The 23696-nt window shown below is 36.8% G+C and overlaps 1 long non-coding RNA gene across 1 annotated transcript; it reads left to right on the top strand.

Annotated features, from left to right (window-relative positions):
- The first annotated feature begins 4236 nt into the window (after positions 1-4236).
- On the top strand, positions 4237-9638 carry LOC103890491 (uncharacterized). The gene is made up of 5 exons (XR_654819.3): positions 4237-4302; positions 5821-5989; positions 7332-7374; positions 7978-8103; positions 9502-9638. It is a non-coding gene; the product is annotated as an uncharacterized LOC103890491 (long non-coding RNA).
- Positions 9639-23696: the final 14058 nt, after the last annotated feature.

Genomic DNA, 23696 nt, shown 5'->3' with positions numbered 1-23696 from the left:
GAAGAAGAAGAAATAAATAGCAAGACATCTATGTCCACGGATTGGAAGACTTGATATTGTCAAAATGTCCCCATTACCCAAAGCAATCTACAGATTTGACTCAATCCCTATCAAAATCCCGTTGGCATTTTTTGCAGAAATAGGAAAAACAATCTCAAAATTCATGATTGCTGAGCATTGTGGCTCACACTCTTGTTCACATGGTGGCTTCAAACCACTCTGAAACCACAAAGGACTCTGAATAGCCAAAACAGTCTTAAGGAAAAAGAACAAAGCTGGAAGCATTTCACTTTCTGATTTCAAAACATATTACAAAGTTACAGTAATTAAAACAGTGTGGAACTGAAACTGTCACATGAACAGCCATGGAAACTAATGGAAGACATTAGAGAGCCCAGAAATAAATTCATCTATGGCTAGGCATGGTGGCTCACACCTGTAATCCCAGCACTTTGGGAGGCCGAGGTGGGAAGATCACCTGAGGTCAGGAGTTCAAGACCAGCCTGACCAATATGATGAAACCCTGTCTCTACTAAAAATACAAATATTAGTTGGGTGTGGTAGTGGGTGCCTGTAGTCCTAGCTACTTGGGGAGCTGAGACAGGAGAATTGCTTGAACCTGGGAGGCGGAGGTTGCAGTGAGCCAAGATTGTGCCATTGCACTCCAGACTGGGCAACAGAGTGAGACTCTGTCTCAAAAAAGAAAAAAAAAATTCACACACATATGGCCAATAGATCTTTGACAAGAGTACCAAGAATACACAAGAAAGAAAAGATAGTCTCTTCAACAAATGGTGTTGGAAAAACTGGATATTCACATGCAAAAGAATACATTGGACCCTTATTTTATACCACATGCAAAAATCAACTCAAAATGGCTTAAAAACTAAACATAAGAACTGAAACTATAATATTCCTAGAAGAATTCATAGGGAAAGAGCTTCTTTAGATTGGCCTTGGCAAGCATTTCTTAAATATGACATCCAAAGCACAGGCAACAAAAGCAAAAATAGTTAAGTGGAATTACACCAAATAAAAGAGCTTTGCATAGCAAAGGAAACAACAGAGTGAAAAGCAACCTACAGATAGGGATAAATATTTAGAAAGCATACATCTGATAAGGGGTTAGTATCTAAAGTGTGTGCGTGTGTGTGTGTGTGTGTCTGTGTGTGTGTGTATATTGCTATTGAGTTGTAGGATTTCCTACAAAATACATTCTCCAGTATATTTTGTAGGAACTCCTACAACTCAATAGCAAAAAGAGCAAATAACTCAATTAAAAAATGGCCTGAGAACCTGAACAGACATTTGTACAAAGACATACAAATGGCAACAGCTATATGAAAAGGTGCTCAGTATCATTAAGCATCAGGAAAATGCAAATCAAAATCACAATGACATATCACTTCACACCTGTTAGAATTGTCATTATTAAAAAAAAAAAATAAGAAGAAGAAAATAACAAGTTTCCGTGAAGTGGTGAAGAAACTGTAACCCTATGCCCTGTAAAATAGTGCTGCTGCTTAAAAAATTGTATGGAGGCTCCTCAGAAAATTAAAAAAGAACTATCATATGATCCAGCAATTCCACCTCTGAATATTTATTCAAATAAGTTAAAATCAGTCTCTTGACAAGATATTTACACTTCCATGTTATTGTGGCATTATTCACTCTATTCAAGATGTGCAGCCAGGTGCAGTGGCTCATGCCTATAATCACAGCTTTTGGGAGGCCAAGTCAGGACGGACACTTGAGCCCAAGAGTTGGAGACCAGTTGGGCACCAAAGCACAACCCCACCTCTACAATAAATATTTTTATAAGTTAGCCAGGTGTGGTTGGCAAGTGCCAGTAGTCCTATCTACTCAGGAGGCTGAAGCAGGAGGATCCCCTGAGCCCAGGAGTTTGAGGTTGCAATGAGCTACGGTCATGCCACTGCACTTTAGCCTGGGTGACAGAGAAAGAGCCTGTCTCAAAAAGAAAAAGAAGATGTAGAATCAACCTAAATGTCCATTGATGGATGAATGGATACAGAAAACATTATATTTATATATATATATATATATATATATATTCAGCCTTGCCTTAATCACTTTGTGTTGCTATAAAGGAATACCTGTGGCTGAATAATTTATAAAGAAAAGAGATTTATTTGGATCAAATTCTGCAGACTGTAGAAGGAGCACAGCACCAGCATCTGCTTCTGGTGAGAGCTTCTGGCTATTTCCAGTCATGGAGGAAGGTGAAGGGGAGCTAGCATATGCAGAGATCACATGGAAAGTAAGGAAGCAAGAGAGAGCAAGAGGGGTGGTGCCAGGCTCTCTTTAACAACCAGCTCTTGTGGGAACCAATAGAGTGAGAACTGACTCGCCACCCACCACTCACAACCAGGAAGGGCATTAATCAATTCATGAGAGATCTGCCTCCATTAGGACTCACCTTCAAAACTGGGGATCAAATTTCAACATAAGATTTGAGAGGACAAATATCAAAGCTATAGCAAGCTTTAAAAAAGAAGGAAATCTTGCCACATACAACAGTATAGATGAACCTTGAGGACATTATGCTAAGTAAAGCTAGTCACAGAAAGGCAAATGCTACATGACTCCAATTATATGAGGTTTACAAAATAGTCAAAATTGCTGGGCATGGTGGTACATGCCTGTAGTTCTAGCTACTCAGAAGGCTCAGGTAGGAGGATCACTTGAGGCCAGGAGTTTGAGGCTGTAGTCCCCTGTAATTGCACCCGTGAATAGCCACTGTACTCCAGCCTGAGCAACATAGCAAGACCTTATCCCTAAAGTAAGTAAATAAATAGTCAAACTCACAGAAGCAGAGTAGAATGATAGTTGCCATAGACTGGGGGTTGAGAGAAATGGGGAGTTGCATTCAATGGGTATAGTTTTAATTATGCAAGATGAGAAAGTCCTAGATATCTGCCGTATGAAACTGTGCTTTTAGTTAACAATACTGTACTATACACTTAAAAACTTTTAAGAGGGTATATCTCATAGTATACATTTTTTACCACAATAAAGGAAAATACAAATGAGGCATAAAATGTGGGAAAAAAATTTTTGAAAAAGAACAAAGGCAACAAATAGAAAATGGTTACAAACATTGTAGAATTAATCCAGTGATATCAATAACCACTTAAAATGTAAATATCTACGTATACCAACTAAAAAGACTACCAGGGTGGTTGAGAAAACAAGATCAACTGTCTACAAAAAACCCATTTTAAACATGTCTTCACAGATAAACAGTAAAGGGATAAGAAAAATACACCATGATAACACTAATCAAAAGCTAAGGTAGCTGTACTAATCACAAATTAAGCTGACTTCAAAACAAGGAAACTTTCCAGAGATAAGGAAGGACATTGCACAATAATAAAGGAATAAACTCTCCAAAAAGATAGAACAACTTTTAATGTATATGCATCTAACAAAAGCATCAAAATAAGTGAGTGAGGCAAAAACTGACAGAAATTCAAGGATAAATAGATAAATCCACTATTATAGCTGGAGCTGCAGATATTAATAAGAGCTCCCTCTATCAATAATTGACAGATCCAACAGGGAGAAATTCAATAAGGATATACTTCAACTGGACATCAATCAACTGGATTTAATTGACATTTATTGAACGTTTCATGCAACAGCAACAGATTATATATTTTTCTCAAGCTTGCATGTAACATGCACCAAGGTCAACCACATTCTGGGTTATAAAACACATCTTTATCTTAACAAATTAAAAAATAGATATCATATAAAATATGCTCTCAGAGCACGTTGGAATTAAGTTAGAGGTCAATAACAGTAAGATGGATGGAAAATCCCAAAATATTTGGAGATTAAGCAACACACTTCTAAAGAATACATGTGTCAAAGAAATCTCAAGAGAAATTTAAAAATATTTTAAAGTAAAATAAAATAAAAATACAACTTATCAGAATTTGTGGAGTATAGCAAAAGCAGTGCTCATAAGGAAATCTATAGCATTGAATACATATGAAGAAAAGAAGGAAGATAAAAATTTAATCATCTAAGTTACTACCTAATGTAACTAGAGAAAGAAGACCAATGTAAGCCAGAAATCAATAAATAAACAAGACAATAATGATGTCATAGTTAGGAAGATGGTGTCAATGGGCAAAAATGCCTGGAAAAGAAGTCAAAAGATGATGTCACAATTTAATAAAGAGACAGCTGTTAGAAGCACAGCATTTAGAAATATGAAGGAAAACATCAGAAGAAACAGGTTAAAGAATTAGATGTGGTCCTCACAGGGAATATTTGGTGAGATGGGGGTGTGAAAAGAGAAGGATAGCAAATGGACTAGGATTTGAGTTCATAATCATAAGAGACTTTAGTCTTCTCTGTCACACTTCAATTTTTATGAGCCACTTGCAGTTACGTATTACCTAAATCATTAAATATTTAGAAAACGACAATACTTGAAAATATGATCAACCTTGTTCAAAAACATCAACGTCAAAACAGCAAAAAGGCACTGTATAGTTTTCCTTATGATACCTATAGAGATTAAAATGTTGAATAAGATCCAATGTGGATAAAAGCATAAAAAACAGGTTTATATACACCATTTTTGAAACTTTTCAAAAAATTAATTTGCCATAGCTTTCAAAATTTTAAGTACACTTGCTGTTATTTGTACACATACTCTTTGAAACAGTAATACCACTTATCAAATTATCCTATAGATAGCTCATAGAAATGCTTGGTTATGTGTGCAAGAGCATTCACTGCAGCATTCCTTGTAATAAAACAGAAACAAAAATATTCTTCAACTGAAGGATTTATGAAAATCCATAATGTGGATTACTGTGGAGTCACTAAAAATAATTATACTAATCTATGTGTGTTAATAATAAAACCTGCCCAAAATATGTTAACTGATTATCCAATTTCTATGAAGAAAAATATATATATTTATTATTATTATTAAGTAAAACTCTAAATCCCAGAAGTGTGTTTGTTAAAACTGATAGAGAAATATAAAACTAATACATGGAATGAGTCTCTGTGAATGTGGTGGCAAATAAGTTTGTTTCTCATCACTGCCTTCAAAACAAAGCCCCATCATCCTCCCACGATAATCTACTGAGGATGCTCCCTTAATTTTCTGGTCATTCCAGTTATAAGCACAAATCTTATTTCATTAATTACAACTCATTTTTATGTGTTACAAAGTCCAGACAAGTCCAATTTTACCCTTTATTGCCTCATGTAACAAAACTATCCCCAGCCCCATCCAACTTAGGCTCAGAGCTGGGTTTGGAGAACTGCAAGACAGTAGGTTACTGTCAGCATAATCAGCTTTTTCTCTCTCTCTCTCACACACACACACACATGCATCCCCTTTCCTTCCCTCCCTTGATTTTTCACTCCAACTTCCCTATTTGTGAATCTTCCACACTCAGTGCAACTGGAATGGAGATTAGAGGAAAAGAATCATTTCATAGTTTCTCTACATGGCTGATGTACTGACTGATCTCTTAATTTTTCCCTTAGCCTCAGCCCCCAGTGACCTACCCACCTCACAGTTCCTCACTCCTAGGATCTCTTCTCTGGAGAAGGCAGCAACCTGGGGCAGTGTCTCATCAGGGCAGCTCAACCTCACTGCTTCCCCTTGCCTTATAGGCTCCATAAAATAGTGGGAAAGTAGACTTGCCTTTCTGTTTCTCTCTCTCTCTCTCTCTCTTTGTCTGCAGCCTCTTGAGCAGCTCCAATATTTCCTCCCACCCCCCACTTCCATGACTTCTGAAGCAACTGTCATTGACATTCTCCCTACAGCCCCTGGCCGCAGACACAAAGGATGCATTTCAAGCTCTCCCAAGAACTCTTGCAGTGCTCCATTCCGGTGTCCTCAGAAATGGCCCTGAGTCTCAGCAGCTCAAAAAGTCTCCAGTTGGATAGTGAGAAGCCACTGCTTCTTTGCAAGAACCTTCCCAAATTTCTTTAAGTGATTTTATTGATATCTCCTCCTACCTACCCTGGAATAATGGCAACACCTGCATAGGGAAGAAAAGAGAAAAGACCAAAGCACTCCTTATTTCTATAAATTCCCTTTCTTCAATACATTATCTTAAATTTCTGCTTTTATGTTTATATAGATTGGATGGTAAGGGTGGTGGTGGGGGTGGGGGAGTTGGATGTCCACAGACTAATTTAGCCACTTCTTAGCAAGCCCTTTGATTTTCTGTCTCCCTTGAAAATGTGCAGGTACTTTATAATATATTATTCTCATCTTCCAGGCTTCAGTCAAAATACCACAAAAACAGGAAATTCCCACTGAATATTCAATTAACATATTTATATAGTTATTAGGATAATATATTTAATTTTTTCATATACATGCTGTTACTCTGACATTTATCTTCATTTAGGCAGCAGCTAGTGAGTTCTATGTCTCCAGAAGAGGATAATGCAGAAAAATATACAAGATTATTTTTAAAAAATCAATTTTTTGGCTTTGGGTGTTCAATAACAAATGCTCAAGTGTAAGGCAAAAAACTGGGGAGAATAAATGACCAGATAGGGCCATGCTGATGATCCAAGAAACAAACAAACAAAAAGTGAAAGGTAGCGGCCCGTATAGAAATATGACGGTGACACAGATGAGCTGACCCCATCTCCTTGATGCTAGTTGATCTCCCAGAACTTAGAGGCAATCAGAATAATAGGAGTTCCATAAAAAATTAAATTCATGTATAAAAATTAAACTTAGATATTTGCACAACTAGAGGTTCTTATTTGAAATTGGGGGCCAGGCATATTTGCTCACTCCTGTAAACCCAACACTTTGGGAGGCCCAGGGGAGAACTGCTTGAGCCCAGGAGTTCGAGACCAGCCTGGGAAACATAGTGAGACTCCATCTTTACAAAAAATGAAAAATTAGCTGGGCATGGTGGCATGAAGCTGTGGTCCCAGCTACTCAGGAGGCTGAAGCAAGATGATCATTTGAGCCCAAAATGTCGAAACTACAATGAGCCATGATCTTACCACTGCACTCCAGCCTGGCTGATAGGGTGAGACTCTGTCTTAAAAAAAAAAGAAAGAAAACACACACACACACACACACACACACACACAATTTGGACCTTGATACAGTTTAGCTCTGTGTCCCCACACATATCTCATGTTGAACTGTAATTCCCAGTGTTAGAGGAGGGGTCTGGTGGGATGTGATTGAATCACAGGAGCAGAATTCCCCGTTGTTGTTCTCATGATAGAGTTCTCACAAGACCTGGTTGTTTGAAAATGTGTAGCACCTCCCGCTTTGTTTTGTCTCTTTCTCCTGCCAGCCATGTGAAGACATGCTTGATTCCCTTCATCTTCAGCATGATTGTAAGTTTCCCGAGGCTTCCCCAGAAGTGGAAGCCTGATAGCCCACAGAACTGTGAGCCTATTAAACCTCTTTTCTTTATCAGTTACCCAGTCTCAGGTATGTCTTTATAGCAGTGTGAAAACAGACTAATACAGATCTGGCATGTATCTGTTTCATATAAATAAACAAATATATTTATATAAATGTATCATATATAAATATATCAAGGCTAAGATATGTAGCCTTGTATATAAGATCTATATCTTATAATCTGTATGTATATATACACATATATGTATATATATATGTATATGTATACGTGTGTGTGTATGTATATACTTAGAAAGTATATATGTGTATATATACACATATATATAATGTCTGGAAGAACACACAACAAACCATTAATGGTGTTTATCTTTAGGGAGTAGAACAGGAGGATAGTAGCGGGGAATATGAACTTTTATTTTCCCATTAGAAACTTCTGTTAAGTCAAATATTTTTGTAATTTATTCATTTATTCCACAAAGTATAGATTATTTTGTGAAAACGTAGTTAACAATTAACAAGGAACATACTAAAAAGTACAAGCTAGAAAAACTACTTAATGTAATTTTTTCTAGGTTCTAGGAGAATAACAAAAAGAAGGAAGATTCAGTAGGAAAGGAAAGCAATGAAGAAGCCAAGAAAGAGACAAGGAACCCTGGAAAGAGAGTCAGCAAAGAGAGAAATAGAAACATTAATTTCAGGTATGAGTAGCATGAGGTCAAGGGCTATAAATACTGTGTCTGTAGCCTCTACCCTTTTAGAGAAACACTGGAAAACTGATGTGCACCTAAAAGGAGACAAGCAGGTTAGTGAAGGAACTGGGAGACATATTGGCTAACGAACTACAGCAAGTTCATGTTCAAATGAGATCAGAAGCTGTATAAAGACTGTAGCCACCTGCAAGACCTTCAGATGGCAGAAAATTAGACTAAATTTTTGCCTCTGTAGCAAAGAATTAAAACTGAAGAGTAATTAAAAGAAAGTGAATTATATCCTCTAGAAAATTTTCTAAAAATTAGAGCCATTAATTTAAAACCAATTCTATATATCTTTCAGAGGAGTTGGAAGTGTTGTGAACTATTAATCCTTTGGCTTTGCTTTGGACTTGAGAGCAAAAGTAGCTGCATGCAGAAGTAAAATTGTTAAGAATGTCACATAAAACGTGAGGGTGAGCCCAGCATGAAGGAACAGCCTCTTCCATTGGTGAGGTACAGTCGTCCTTATCTTTAATAAGAAAGAAGTCATAGCTGTGACAACATCTAGATGACCAGGGTTGCCTTACTTTAGGAACCCAAGAGAAAAGTTTCTGCAGATAGAATTCATGTATAAAATTTATGCATGAATTTATTATTCAGATAAGAAAAGGTATAGACACAAGGGCACTCCCTTCCTGCCTTCTTTTTTCCTTCCCCTTAGTATCACTGTCTACCACTAAGCAACAGTAAGATTTAACTCTGAATGTCAACCCTAAACATTTAGGTGTTAGCACAAGCTCCCACATATTAGATGTCTGATGGCTAAGAAGTGTTCAGAATATCTTAGTGTGACAATCAAATGTCGGCATTATTTTAGAATGGCAAAATAATAAGCCAAGAATATTCTAGTCCCAGTTCTCTTCCAGACATTAATCACAAGAAATGAGCCCTTCTAATTATCTTTAATTTAGGAAGGAATTCACAAATGACAGCTCGTTATTTGCAGGTCAGAATCAAAACAGCATGTACTATTTAACAATCTTGAAGTTGGAAAATTAAACTGAAGGAAAAAAGAGAGACTGGATAGAAATCAAATGGGTAGTTGTTTTCTTAATAGGTATTTGCAGGAGCACTTAATAACTTAATTGCAAAGGTCCTTTTTAAAACAAGAAAAGCTATTCACACCTATCTGTTGTGGCATTAAGTAGTCATTCAGAGTTTTGATTAAGTGTTTTCTGTTGGAATCAGAGGCAGCATCAAGAGTTCTCGAATAAGAATCCTAAGAATAACTAGTTGTGACTACTGTTATATAGCTCTGTGCAATTATATACACTTTATCATATATTAACTTGTTTAATCATCACAAGAACACCCTTTTTTCTGAATATCCTCTTTGTATTACAGGTGAAGAAACTGAAGACTTTAGCCAGAGCCAAGTGGCTAATTCGGAGTTTAATACACATTTGACCTCAAACCCATAAACATTCACCTTTGAACAGTGCCTCCCTCTCTGAAATACTGGTTCTGTCATTAATTATTAATTATTGATTAATTTCTCTTGATTTTAATTTTCTCCTATGCAAAATTCTGTTACTGAATTACATGAATTCCAAGACCTCTTTCTGATCTAACATTCCATCATTCCTCTTTTAAAAAGATAACATAAAACCAGAAACAAAGTATGTAATTGTAATGCCAAATGTTTAAACATAGTTGATTATTCCTCCTTGAAAATGTAAATACTACATGAAGCATCAACAAATAAACCATTAGGTCAATATTTACTGAGAGTTGACTCTCCATCAGAGTGATGCTTGTAATTGACATGGAGGGCAAAATGATTTTAAAAAGTAAGATTCCTGCCTTCTTGGAACTCAGAGACAAATGTGGGAAATGGGCAACTCAAGAAACACTTTCAACATCATACGTTAAGTCAAGAAACTGGACATGAAAGAAGGGGCATGTAATAGACACCAGCAAGTCAGGAAAGGCTCTCTGTCAAGGGAAATGCACTTTGAAGGACAAGAATTTAACCAAGTAAATAAACAGAAGAGAGAAAGATGTTTCATGCAGAGAGTTGCAGATATGAGAATAAGCTAATAGCCTAAAAGTTAATTTGCATACTGCAACCATTCAACTCTCAAAACGTACCCTTATTTGCCATGTAAACCACAGGCCCTAATATAGCAGAAGTAATCCTAAAGAAATCTGTTCTACAGTTGAGCAAAATGATTTTCATAGATGTTAAGCAACATGACTAAGTCATCCCCATTGTGGCGGATTCCAGAGTACAAATCCCATGCTCTTTTCCTCTAATCATCACCATCTCCCTGTACATTTCTTTCTTGAGGCTCAGCTGAACATAAATAATCCCGGTGCAGAACACTGGACAACTGAAGCAAAACTGAGTAATTCAAAAGAAAATATATGAATATAAAATCAGCTGAAAAACCAGATATGAACCTGCTCTAAACCCATTTCGAAAGCCCTCCTTGAATCTGTTCTGCAGCCATGCATTACAGGCATCTCAAAGAAAGAGATTTTTTTCTGCAAAATGGTAGCTGGAGGAGAATTTTCTCTCCTCTGAGGTTTAAGAGGGCAAGCCATCAAGCCCACAGAACTGTAAACATACAATCAGGCTCATTTTGTATAAGCAAAAGCATAATTTTATGTGCGGCTTGGCAATCATGATAATTTATGAATTTATATATTTTAACAAGGTATTACCCACCTATAATTTTTGAACCAAAAAGGTAAAACAAACTTGCGTTTTCCTTACTAATTTTTACATCTCAAGGAAGGAATGATTTTTTCAAATGTCCACTTCATGACATTCACTTCTTGACTGTATGTTTGGTGTGTTGAGAAAAAGTAAATGCCCTTAAGTGTGTGGATTTTATATTTAGCAGGTGTTTTCCCAGACTTGACTGGGTTTGAAAAAGGTGCAGACATATGAGTCACATTCTCAGTGACAATAAAAATGAGAAACAATACTCCAGAGAATCTGCCCCAAAAGAGAGATGCAGATTTTTCCAAAGTTTGATGCTATAAAAGCAATTTATGTCGGAACATGTTAACAACTTTAAAGCAGATATTAAACAACTGTGCTCTCTAAAGATTTTGACTACCCTGCTTCAAGAAACTGTTCATCTGCTTAATTGTTAAGCCCTTTCTTAGAAAGTTTCAGAGTCTCACCACGTGACATGGCTCCCTCCTCTAACCTCAGATTACGACGAACATATTCAGTTGAACATTTCACCTAGTAGCATTTTTCCATTTTAATGTTATAAACCATACTCTTGGTGTTTCTCCTAACCCAACTGAAGTGGCCTATGTAGCTATTTTTCTAGAGGGGAAGTTCTCTTTCCAAAAGGAACTCTGATGCTAATTCTTTTGTTTTTAAAGATGGGAAGATAATGTTTTCCACTAAAATAGCAATAATTTTGTTAAATTTAATTAATTTTGAAAAGTTATCATAAACAACACACGTTAATCAGGGAGATAAATAGAGACTTAAGCGGGAAACACGTTCATTCCATAAAACTCTTCATTCAACATTTATTTAATAAACATTTACTGAGTGCTATGTGGAATGATCTGTAGTAAATGAACAGTGAAGGACCAAACAGACATGGACTCTTGAAGTTATAGCCCAAAAGGGATGACTGGTCATTTTTTTAAAGTCTACATACACAGAACTTGCAAGAGATGATGTGAAGAAAATAGGTGAATGCAATGGCAAAATGGAGTAAGTGGCATCTGCTTGGAGAAGATGGTCAGAAAAACTGCCTGTAAAGAGGTGATATTTCCAGCACTTTGGGAGGCCGGGGCAGTGGATCACGAGGTCAGGAGATCGAGACCATCCTGGCTAATACAGTGAAACCCCGTCTCTACTAAAAAACACAAAAAATTAGCCAGGCATGGTGGCAGGCGCCTGTAGTCCCAGCTACTCGGGAGGCTAAGGCAGGAGAATGATGTGAACCCGGGAGGTGGAGCTTGCAGTGAGCCGAGATCATGCCACTGCACTCCAGCCTGGGCAACAGAGCGAGACTCCGTCTCAAAAAAAAAAAAAAAAAAAAAAAAGGGGGTGATATTTGGGCCAAGCCCTATAGAATGGGAGGACAGTGTCCACCTGAAGACTCATGTCAGAGTGTCACTGGCAGGACAAGTCTCTGAGGAGGGAAAGGAGAAGCTGAAAGCAAGCCAGTGAGGCTGGCCACAACCACCCCAGACAAACACAGATCTTCTGTGTTAAAAAGAGTGTTACAAAGTCCACCCTTTGTAACAATGAGCAGCAACCTTCACCTGGAGAAAAGGGTGCTGAACCACTCACAGTCCTATGGCTCCATGTGGAGCCCCCTTCCCCCTACTCTCTCTTAAGCAGGGCTCCTTTTAAATGGAAGCCTTAAATGCTGTGTTGTGGTGACACTGAAGGAAACATCCACCAAGCCCTCAGGACATGTCAGGGAAAGTAATACTAATCCGTCTGCAACTCATTTGCTGACCCTTTAGAAAGTAGACCAACAGACAAACTTCTGACTGATGGCTAGTTTTTTGTTTTGTTTTGTTTTTAAATCTTGCTTATTGGTAACAGAGTCATCAAAACTGCTATGTTTGGGCAGGGGCCTGTGGCAGTTACTTGATGAAATGCAGCAATTGACATTAAGAATCAAAACACCACATAAAAGCCTTTAGAAAAACACATATGGACATGATAGTCAATAGTTGTCCAAAAAAGATGATATTGCTTATTCATAAGTTAGTATCAGTCTGAGTTGGTTTTAGAGAATTTCAAAACCCTTTCTATTCCAACTGATGTATGACGTGTATACTAAACATTGCTGTAGCATCTGTGCCCTATTAACTACTTCTTTGGTATCACAAGTGAAGGTGGATAATAGATATATATGAAACAATTCTCGGAGTCCATTTAACTTTTCTTTTTTAACTAGAGACAGTTACTTGTAGTCTTACCAAAATGTGTTAATACAAACCAGCAGAGAAAAGTAGATAAACCATAATGATAATTACAACTGAATTTATCCATCACAATAATTCTAATGATAATTGCTAATCTTGGTGGTAATTCACCCAATGAGAAGACTCCACCAAGGCTATGCCACTTCAGGATATAACACCTGATATCACACTTGGGGACTGAGAAGGATCTCAAAATGCATTTGAGAAGTAGAAATCAGGAAATTGTTACTTCTCTTTCTAGTCAAGTCCTCAACATCCATGTCAAGTTCATCTTTGAATGTGAGGTGGGAGAGCATATATTTCTCTGAAAAGCTTATTAATTTCCATGGTTTTCTCTACATGTTCTTATCTGTAAAATGGGAAGAGTTAACACATGAAAAGTACAGCCTGCTCGTGGATGAGCACATCCACTGACAGATGACATTCTTCCAGCCACTGTTTTTCACCCTGCTTACTAATATTATTATTATTGTCATTTATAACAAGTATTTCTGTCTATGATGGTTTTGAAAGGACTCTTACATAGTGTCCCTTAATAAAAAGAAACCCATAACCTAAAACAATGACCCTATTCACATGGCATTTAAGCTAAGAGCCTAAAAGGTCATGTAGGAGATTGGTCAGTGTGGTGGGAGAAATTATAGGGAAAGAGTGCAAACCTTCTGAAAGGTCAGAAGGCTCTGCATAGCTTTGGGGAAGAATAAGCTGAAGGCAGCTGTTGTCTTACCCTAAGGCAGAGGGCAAGGATTAGGTACAAGGAAGTGTAGGGGAATTTAGGTACAAGGAAGTGTAGGGGAATTTAGGTACAAGGAATTAGGTACAGGGGGAATTTAGGTAAAAGGAAGTGTAGGGGAAACAGGCTTGTTTACTTATGTTAACCAGGAGCCGACCTTTGGTAATTATTTATTTCAGGTGCTTTAAATTATGCCTAATCCCTAGGATGACACAAAGCAAAGTCATCCTCGCTTTCAGGATTACAGAAAATCAAGAATTACAGTAACTTGTAAAAGGCTCAAGCTTTTAAGTAATTAAGCTAGGGTTCAAGTTCAGGCCTCACTCACTCTTAAAGCTGTGCTTTCTCTAGCTCAACAAGCACTGTCATAAGCAGTTGCCTCCTTACTTTTTCTTAATTGTGCCCTTCCTTTCCCAGACTTTATCATGGCCAAGTTCAAGCCCTTATCATGCCTCATTGAAGCATTAAAAATGGTTCCAGATTTGCCCCCTTCAAATACACCCTACACACTGCCACTAGAGTTATATAACAGCAATGCAAATTTAACTGTGACTGCTTTTCTTATGTCAACAAATCACTTCAATTACATGCCAAGCTTTCATCCCAGCCTGTGAAGCCTCCATGACATCTGCCTGAACTTCGAGAAACCCACATCTCTTGTTTTAATTTCTGGTAATACGAAACTACATTTGGTTCCCCAGGCACACCCTATTATTCATTCTGCACTGCATTTTTGCTCTCTTTTAGTGGAATAAGAGAATTTTAGACACGAACATGTGTGACCAGGTTTGGGGTGGAGAAAAGGTGATGACTTCTATGACTAAAAATCATCTCAGACACCTTCTCCTCCAGAAATGCTGGCCACCTCTTATTCCTCAAGCTAAATGAGAAGAATCTCTTTCAAACTCACAGCGCCCTGTGCCTACTTCTCTTATTATTATGAAATGTTCTATGCATATTTATATTTCATTTAGCTTTGTTTCTCCAGTACTTAGTAATAATAGAAATTTGGTAAAAAAAATTGTTGAAATAAACTGAACCAACTTGACCAAGAATAACACCTAAGAAGTAGAAGAATCGGTACTTAATCTATGTGGTTAAAGATTCAATTGCATAGTCCTTCTTGAAACATAATATGGGGCAGAAGAGCTAGATCATGCCCCTTCGTAAACCTACAGTAATTCTCATCTTGGGAGCAAATAATGGAGAAATATTTGTAAACATGTTATAAACCGTTAGTATCGATACGTTGTAGATCTCTGCTAATTTCTAGAGTGGATCACTGTATTTCTGAAGTGTCTGAAATACAGCACAAAGTTTGCATCTAAATGAAATATGTTCATACCAACAATGCCCTTTAGTAATCGTATAATTACTGCATTGCCTGGTACTGTTTACAGACATTCAGTTATTAAATACAGTTTCAGATGCAAGGAAGGAAATCAGAATTTTTCTTGTTATGCTCTCTATTGAGAAGTAATTGAAGACTTAAATAGAAAACAAAGCATGAAAGACCTTCCACTAACCAAAAGTTAAACATACATTAAGTGATCATTATCTTTTACCTTAAGAAAATCAAGAAAATGGAGAATATTTTATCTACTGCCTATAAGGGGTGAACATATATATTAAATATTAAAAGAAAAAATTTCAAATCAACTCCTTGAGACTGATATTGTCTCCTCGTTGAATTTCAAATTAAAATAATTTCCCCTATTGAAAGAAATGCCTCCCTTTCTTTCACTGGATCCCTTCTTTCATTTGCCTCTTAGATGTGAGTGTCTCTTGGATGCAAGAGAGACTTTGGCTCTTTTAATCTCTTTTGCATTCTGTAGATTTCATCAAGGAACTTCACTTCAATTAACACTCAGAACCAGATTACTACCAAGTTCATGACTTCAACCCATTTGTCTCTTCTGTCCTCCATTCTTTTACAAAGATCTTGTAGAAATTTGCAGGTGGCTATACAGGAATTACCTTAACCTCAGCATATCTGATGAACCTGTTCATCTTCTGCACAAACCTTAGTCCTTAAACACACATTCCTTATTCTGGTGAATAACACCACCCAGTTTGCATCTAGCTTTCCCCTGCTCTCTCCCCTACATCCAGTTTTTACCTAGTCATGTTGATTGTTCTTCCTAAACATCTCTTAATCTGGCTCCTCCTCTTTCACCCTATTGTAACCTCCTTAATTAAAACATCTGTCATTTCTCACTGCACAGTTGCAACAACTGGTTTTCCAGCCTCCAGTTTCTTTTCCAATCATACTTTTATTCCATGGTCAGAGACGTATTTCTGTACTGACAGTCTGATCACGTGACTCTCCTGATTGAAATATTTCAATGCACTTCCACCTACAGGAAAGAAAATTCAAACATGTCTTTTGCAATATGACTTACCTCTCAGTAAGAGGTCATCTTCCATCCCCAATGTGTGACTTTTTCATTCAACCTGGCATGGCTTATGTTATACCCTCTGCAAAATTATTCTTCTCTTTTCTTCCTCTCTCACCTTCTATTCTTCTCTACCCTGTATCTTTCCAGAGAAATATACTCATCGTTCAATCTTGGCTGAAATGTAACTCTTTCTTGGAATCCTTCTGTGATTCCCCTAAGCCCTTTCTGCCAAAGCTGTGAACACAGAAGCATCAGAGTTCTTCTAAGAGCTGGTTGGTAGTGCAGAATCTCAGGTGTGCCCCAGACTTACTGGGTCCCATCCCACCCCAGGTGGTTTTTATGGATGTTAAAGTTTAAGAAGCCCTGTGGGTAGCTATTTCTACTCCCAAAACTACAGTAGTATCAGCAGCACCTGGGAACTTGCTGAAAATGCAAATCACTATCTGATAAAAGACTTGTAACCAGAATATATAAAGGATTCTCAAAACTCAATTTTAAGCAAACAACCGATCAATTTTTTTTTAACAGGCAAAATATTTGAACAGACACTTCACCAAAGAAGAAGTACACATGGCAAATAAGCAATTGAACAGATGCTCAACCCAATTTGTCACTAGGAAAACTACTGGGAAGTGTAACTATTTACCTGTCAGAATAGAAATAACAACAAAACCTGGCAATATCCACTGCTGCTAGGAAGAATGCGAAGCAACTGGAACTCTCAAACGTGGCTGGAGGAAATGCAAGATGGTGTAGCCACTTTGGAAAACAGTTTGTCAATTTCTAATAACGTTAAACACACACTTAGTACGTGACCCAGCAAGCTGTTACTCAATATTTACTCAAGTGGAATAAAAAATTATATTCTGGCCAGCCACAGTGGCTCACGCCTGTAATTACAGCACCTTGGAAGGCTGAGGTGGGCAGATTACTTGAGGTCAGGAATTCAAGACCAGCCTGGCCAACATGGTAAAATCTTGTTTCTACTAAAAATACAAAAAATTAGCCAGGCATAGTGGCACATGCCTGTAATCCCAGCTACTCGGGAGGCTAAGACAGGAGAATCTCTTGAACCCGGGAGGCAGAGGTTGCAGTGAGCCCAGATCACACCACTGCACTCCAGCCTGGGCAACAGAGCGAGACTCTGTCTCAAAAATAAATAAATAAATAGATAAAAGAAACAAACAAATATTATATTCTAACAAAATCAATGTAGATAAATGTTTATGGCAGCTTTATTTGTAATCTCCAAAAACTCAAACCAACCTAAATGTCTAAATATCCTTTAACTAATGAATGAATAAGCCAACATATTACACATTGTGTGAATGTGTTTCATTTACACAATGAAATGCTACTCAGCAAAAAAAAGGGAATGAACTATGGATATGCACAAGAACAGAGATAAACATCAAAAGTATCATGCTAAGTGGAAGAAGCCAAGCTTAAAAGGCTGCATACTATATGAGTATGTTTATATGACATTCTGGAAAAGGGAAAACTATAGGAATAAAGAACAGGTTCATAGTTGTCAGAGACTCATGGCATGGGGAGGAATTGACTACAAAAGAACATGGGAGAATTTTAGAGAGTGATTGAACTGTTCTACATCTTTCTTTTGGTGGCAGGATGATTATATAACTTTACATTTGTCAAAACTCACAGAACTATACACTAACATGGGTGAATTTCATGTATGCGAATGATACTTTAATAGGAAAATTAAAAACATTTATTATACAAAATACTGTAATCCATTCATTCTAAAGCAATTTCTTTACATTTTAACACTTCTGAAATTGTGAGTCATCTTATAATCAAAGGCAATCAATATCATGTCATTGCTCCAATGGGCAGTGTTTCTTCCCAGTGAAACAAAAGATAATCGTGTATCTCATAATCAATGTTGTTGTAGATTTGATGAAATATGGTATGCACATGTACTTTCTCTGGTTAGTTAAGTTACACAAGCTTATTTTTGAAATTGTATAAAATACAAGCCAGGCATGGTGGCTCACACCAATAATCCAACACTTTTGGAGGCTAAGGCAGGAGGATTGCTTGAGACCAGTAGTTCAAGACCAACCTGAGCAACATAGTGAGATCTTGTCTCTACCAAAAATAATTTTTTAAAAATTTGCAAGGCATGGTGGCATGCGCCCGTGGCCCCAGCTACTTAACAGGCTTAGGTAAGAGGATCACTTGAGTTTAGGGGATCAACGCTGCAGTGAACTGTGACTGCACTACTACACTCCAGCCTGGGTGACAGAAAGAGACCCTACCTCAAAAAAAAAATGTACAAAATATAGACTTGTAAAAGAAAAAGTAAAATTAGTCAATAATTCTAGTGATTATAGCATTATTTTCTTTTTACTATGCACATACGTCCATGCTTATAATTGAAAACATTTGTACTTTTGACAAATTACCTACTTTTGAATGTCACCCCTACCACAGAATTGCTCAGATGACACTAGGTGACATTTCTTACTTTGTCAATTTACTCAAATGACATCTGAATTTGCCCTATTGCCTACTGGTCACTCAAACAGATATCTTCAAACTTTTTTGTTTGCTTGCCCACTAGAAATTTTTTTTGTAAATTTTACACTCAATCACATTTTTAGTTGATTTAAAATGTTTCATTATAACTGTAATTAATATACTTTCTCCAATTCTCTAATATTGGGAATAAAACAAATACTTCACTCTTTTTAATGAATCTAATGGAATTTGAATACCAATAATATGTAATAACCCCCTAAAAAATACATACACGAAAAAGTTGTTGTTCAGCTATGAAAATTTACATATTTCTTTTTTATAACTCTACCATTTAATTTCATTCCACAGAATTTTAATCTAATTATACAATATCTTATACTTAAAAGTTTATTAATGATCATTTTATCATGCTTTCCCATACCAAAAATATGTATAGAAGTTAAAATTTAAATTTTGTTTTCCTCCTTGTAACTAAAAGACTTTACATACTTAACAGTTTCTCCTGGGTTATTTTTATAACTATTATTAGTTCATCATTAATCAAAAGAACACCTGTTACAAATTTTGGTAAATAACCATTAAATTTGAAAGTTTAATTTTATTAGAAATGTACATCTTAATGGGATGAATGGGGTTATTTTCCCCAGTTTCACTATTTATGTATAAATGGACAGGATTCTGCATTGATCTACACATGTTTTGCCCAGTAATTCCTACTTGGAATTACTAAGTAACATAGGTCACACAAATGAATGTTTCTTGTTGGTGGTGGTGGTGTATGTGTGTGTGTGTGTGTGTGTGTGGAAGTAATCAGCTGAAAACTCAATTAGGTTCCTATTTAATTTTATGGAAAGAAGAAACATAGGAACTGCTTGACATGCAAGTTAATTTGTTACACATTATATTAAAATAGAAACTTTGGACATCTCAAATTCTCTTGGCTACACCCTTCTTTCTCTGCCATGGTCAGCACTTTACTTGCACAAAGTCACTCTTCCACTTTCATATTTGAATAAGACACTATACTTTAAAGAATAGGACCTGGTTTTCTGAGCAGCCACCAAGATGCAACCAAGAAGTATGGGGGAGCTAGATCACTGTGGATGTAAATTTTGATCAAGGAGAAAAGGATGTGGAAGGGAGCCAAGGAGAAAATTTACCCCTCCTTTTTCTCTCTCTTATGGATGACTCAGAATGGAAGTTCCTCCTTTAAACCCTTCCAGAAAGGTCTAAAACACAGAGTGACTGTGACTGCTAAATAACTTGCTATGTCTCTTTGCGGTTTTGTTATGGTAATCAGTATAGTATACTGCTTGCCTCTCTTCTCCTTCCTTCCCTTTTCTTTGCTGCCTTAGGCTTGTACCTTCCATTTGTAAAGTGTTAGTCCTGGCAAGAACTATGAAAGGCCTGAAATTTTACCCTGCCTGCAGGTTACCAAATGAGCCTGCTACAGTTTCACAGATGCTGACAAGAAAACATGAGACTTCTGGGTCAGAGACAAAGAACTTTAGTACTCACAGCACAGCAGGCAGTGAGTAGTGTGAACTCCCTGTTTACATTGGCTTCCTTTGTCCACCAAGTCACCTGGGGACAATGTGCTCCCAGTAGGTTTCTGTAACAACTGAGAAATCCCAAGCTTGGGAAACTCTCAGTCTTTTAAAGGGTCTGCTAGTAAACCCACTCAACCTTTTCCCCAAAGGGGAATATTTTCTTTATCTTGGTCAAAAACAATTCTGCCTTCTGTGCCCAGGGGTGACACTATCTCTTTTTTCCAAGGTTTTCTGCTACACAAACGTTTCTCGACACATAATTTGAAACAAAAGCTGTCACAGATATGACAGTTGGTCTGATGGCTAGTTTATAATTTTAACTTTTATTAAAAAGAGATAGAAAATATTTAACATTTTTATGATCAAGTAGGAGGAGAATTCATGGTAATCAGGATAAATCTCACATGACATGACTTGAAAAAACAGATTTTAATCACTATTGAACAAAACGCATTAAGTCTGAAAGAAATTGCATTAAAATTTAATCCACGGTTTTTTCTAATATATTTTAAATTTTTCAATATTTCCAGAAAATAATCAATTATATTTAAAACAAAGCTTTAGTACTCTATGTTTTTAGGTTATTCTTTGGTGCTTTCAAATACTAGAGAATAATATTGAGAAGAATAGGAAAGCTTTCCTGTCATTTAAATATGCAGAAAATATTATTTTTAAGCATTTAACAATTGTTACTGATGCTCTTTCTGCTATTTCCTTAATGAACTTCCTTCTGGAAGTTCAAAAAAGAATTTTTTCGAAATAGGAGACAAAAGAAGTCTGGGCACAGTGGCTCACGCCTGTAATTCCAGCACTTTGAAAGGCTGAGAGGGGATGATTGCTTGAGCCCAGGAGTTTGAGACCAGCCTGGGCAACATAGTAAAACTCCATCTCTATAAAAAATACAAAAGTTAGCTAGACATGGAGGTGTGTGTCTGTAGTACCAGCTACTTGGAAGAATCCTTTGAGTCTGGAGGTAGAGGTTGCAGTGAGCCAAGATTGTGCTGCTGCACTCCAGCCTGGGTGACAGAGCAAGAACTTGTCTCAGAGCAAGACCTTGTCAAACAAACAAACAAACACCAAAAGAAGGAAAGAAGCCACATTGCTAAATTAAAATTTATACCTTTATACATACCTGAATTCACCACATTCTTAAGTGGCAAAAATATCATTTCTACCTCTAGGCTTTATCCTTAACAAAAGTATGTATGAAGCTGGGAGAGCCTTAAAGCCCTCTAGGTTCGTGGTGCTATGATTAATCACTGGGAAAACTTCCTCTTCCTTAGGCAGCCAGATTTGTTTAGCCTTCAGGGTAATGCACCTTAGTAACTTATAAAATGAATGAGGAATTTGCATATCCTTCATAAGGTGGTACTTGGGTTTTTGTGTATATAGGCTTGTTTTCTGGCAGAACAATTTTGGGGAAAGCTACATATGGAAGTAAAGTGTCAGAAAATTGATTCCCTTAAAACTCTTCATGTTTAGGTATCTTGCAAAATGTTCACATCCTCCCAGGTTGGCACCACTACTCTATGCTATATTGTACCTCTCAAGATTGGGAAGGATGCTAAAAGCTTATGAAAATTATCATTAGTAAGTTACTGATTTACAAAAGCTCAAAAGTGCCTCAGTAAAATAATAAAATCTAGTCTTATTGTCATGGTTAGAAACAAGACATAAGGAAGATAGTATGATTTAACCCAAGAAAGAGTAATAGCATTAGACAATTTCGTATCATCCTACCATTTTTCTTAGGATTGAAGTTCTTTTGGTCCTCCATTGCTGCCCCATTTGCTCTTTCCAGGTATCCATGTACTGATGTATTTCATCTGCTGCAGCAACATACATTCCCTTAGGAACTTCCCTGTGCAGAGTGGAATCGGAGTTGCTACAGTGATCTTTTCTAGGACATTTTCTCAACCTCCCACCCCAGGCTGAGCTCACAAAACCTAAATGTAGTAGCAGTTGTAGACTCCTCTTACTGTTTCTTTTACTACACGGTGAGAAAATGCATTCGAGAATAACAAAGAAAACTTCTCTTTTTGTCACCTTGAAATTTTGAAGTCCAACTATATTCAAAGCACTATGGAAACCTTGCATAATGATCGGTTCTTTAAAACACAGTTGGATTTTAGCCTATTTGCTTTTATTGTACTGAAGAACTATTTAGCATTAGGTTGGCATGTTTCAGAGGTTCCAAATATAATTTTATAATGTTTAGTGGTAGACTCAACATTCAAAAAACTCTAAATTTGCAACTAAGATATATTGTAATTGTGTGCCACTCAAAAAAACAAACAAACAAAAAAACCCTTAATACCTAATTAGGATACCTTGCCACCAGGTGGCAGGGGAATGCCTTCATTTCATGAACTGAACTACTTGGTAAAAACTACTGTTGCTATTTATTTCATTTATTTGCTTTTTATTGAAATCTAGGATCAATTGGAGACTAGTATTAGCAAGGTGGTAATCATTAACAATTTTAATCATTGATTGATATAAATTACTCTCTTTCCTGTATCATCATGACGTTTTGATGACATATCACCTATAGCATCAAACATCTCCTCTAGTTTACTGTTGATAACTTACAGTCTCTGGGGGTCTTGAAGACCATTTCAGAGGCTTCGTAAAGTCAAGAATATTTTATTACTAATGCTAAGACATTTTTGCATTTTCATTCTCATTTTCTCATAAGTGTATATACAGTAGAGTTTTGCAGAGGCTACATGACACGGGATAAGATGATCATACTGACACTTAAAGGAATGTATTATTATTGTATACTTGTATTTTAAATTTTTTCAGTTTTAATTTCTAACATGTAAATATTGATAGATATAAGCTAAACAAACAAAAATTGTTTAGGATCCCCAATAATTTTGAAGAGATTGAAGGAGTCCTGAGACCAAAATAATTTTAGAAGTACTTCTCTAAGTAGTTAGTTAACTCTAATTAAATGTATTCTCAGCAAACTAACACAGGAACAGAAACCAAACACCACATGTTCTCACTCATAAGTGGGAGTTTAACAATGAGAACATGTGGACACATGGAGGGGAACATCACACACTGGGGCCTGTCAGGAGGTGGGATCTAGGGGAGGGATAGCATTAGGAGAAATACCTAATGTAGATGATGGGTTGATGGGTGCAAGAAACCACCATGGCACATGCATACCTATGTAACAAACGTGCACGTTCTGCACATGTATCTCAGAACTTAAAGTATAATAATAAAAAAAAAAGCGCATGTATTTTTCTATGTCTCCCGAGGATAGGAATTTTTATCAAATTTACCTTTGGATCCTATCCCATTGACAATTTAGCACTGACCATGCATAATAGGTATTCAGAAAAGAAAGGTTTGTTAAAAAACAGTACTGCTAGCTGAGAGATATTATTAGAATAAAACAGGTATTAATGCAGACTG

The sequence above is a fragment of the Pongo abelii genome, chromosome 3, assembly GCF_028885655.2.
Source record: "Pongo abelii isolate AG06213 chromosome 3, NHGRI_mPonAbe1-v2.0_pri, whole genome shotgun sequence".
Lineage (NCBI taxonomy): Eukaryota > Metazoa > Chordata > Mammalia > Primates > Hominidae > Pongo > Pongo abelii.
The sequence above is the reverse complement of the archived record's forward strand: the minus strand, read 5'-3'. Positions and strand labels throughout refer to the sequence as shown.